This window comes from Hyla sarda, chromosome 3 (assembly GCF_029499605.1).
Source record: "Hyla sarda isolate aHylSar1 chromosome 3, aHylSar1.hap1, whole genome shotgun sequence".
NCBI classification, from domain to species: domain Eukaryota; kingdom Metazoa; phylum Chordata; class Amphibia; order Anura; family Hylidae; genus Hyla; species Hyla sarda.
Genome location: NC_079191.1, coordinates 443,131,724 through 443,133,554, shown reverse-complemented (window position 1 = coordinate 443,133,554; position 1,831 = coordinate 443,131,724).

Sequence of the window (1,831 nt, the reverse complement as noted above, 5' to 3'; positions counted from 1 at the left end):
GATGTTCACAAAAGACATCCGTTATTGTCCATTATTTTTATATTCCGTTATGATCCATTATTGCTACTGAGCATGCTCAGTACAGCATCACAACCAGGAAGTCAAAAATGGGTTAAAATTAGTGGGCAATAACGGATCATAACGGATAAAATAACAGATCATAACGGATGGCCAATGTCCGTTAATTTAAAAGAATGTCCATTAAAATAACAGACATTGGCCATCCATTATGATCCGTTGTGATCAGTTATTTGATTGGTTGTGATCAGTTATTGAATGCTTGATCGGTTATTGCTGAATAACTGGTATCAAAAGGCAGGAACATGACGACAGTGTGAAAGTATCCTAAATAAAACTGCGACTGGTACTGAAAAAGTATTGAAATATTGTATCTTTTTAAAATAAATAACATTTACTTTATTTAGCAGTAAATAGAATACAGTAGCAGGTGTCAGAACTGAGAGCTGGTGTGACCTAAACATTTGAGGCTGCATTCTCACCACGTTTCTGCAATACAGTTCCCGTTTCAGGTTTTTGATGAAAAACGGATTCCTCAAAACCGGACTAAACTGTATCAAAACGTGTGTACAAATTTCAACCCGTATACAGTTAAAAACCGTATACAGTTTGAAAAATGATGTCCGGTTGCATCTGTTTTTTTAAGAAAAAAACGTATACGTTTTTAACTTTTCACTCCATTTTTAATAAAGTTTCACTAGTATAATTGAAATTCCAAGAAAAAAAAACTGTGCAAAGTCAAAAAAAGTATGGTGAAAACCGGATTGAACTGTACATACATACGGTTCTGTACGGTTTCCATTGACTCCCATGTTAAAAAAAAAAAAACGTATACGGTTTAATACAGTTTTTCAACCGGACCAAAAACCGTGGTAGACTACAGTTTTGGGTACGGGAAAAAAACAGAAAAAAACGTACAGGATGCAAAACGGATGCAACCTGATGCATCTTTTGGCGTACGGTTTTCAAGGGAGAGTCAATGCATACGGTTTTTAATACGATTCCGTACGGTTTTCACATTAAAAACGTATACGGGAACTGTACAGCAAAAACGTGGTGCGAATGCAGCCTGACATGTCAAAAGTTTTTACAGATGACATTATAGTTTTGAACAGAAAAGAGAGAATCTGTAAAAATACTTCGGCATTTCACCACCGCTAGAGATGAAATAATCTCCTGAAGATTTGGTCCAGGTCCAATTTAGTAAGATGAATTTAAATTTGGATGCCATATCAGAAGTCCCCCGATTTTCCAAGCACAGTATACAAAGGAGCATGGACTACTATCAAAGACAGACGGCGTCCCTGCTCCTGTACAGTACACTGACCTGTGGTGAGAGGAAGCAGCGATCCATACAACATTACCGCTTACCTCCAGGCCATTAAGTGTAAAGGAGCAGAGACTTAAGGGGTACTACGGCCCCAAGACATCTTATCCCCTATCCAAAGGATAGGGGATAAGATGTCTGATCGTGGGGGTTCTGCCGCAGCATGCAGCACCCACCTGTATGCACTGCAGGAAGCGCTGGAGGCTCTCAGTGTTATGCCTCCCGACCATGGGGACGGAGTATCGTGATATCACGACTCCGCCCCCATGTGACGTTACGTCCCGCCCCCTCAATTCAAGTCTATGGGAGGGGGCGTGACTGCCGCCATGCCCCTTCCCATAGACTTGCATTGAGGGGGTGGGACGTGACGTCACACGGGGGCGGAGTAATGACGTCATGATACTCCGTAGCCCTTGGTCGGGAGGCATAACACTGAGAGCCTCCAGCGCTTCTGGTAGTACTTACAGGTGGGTGCTGCATGCTGGA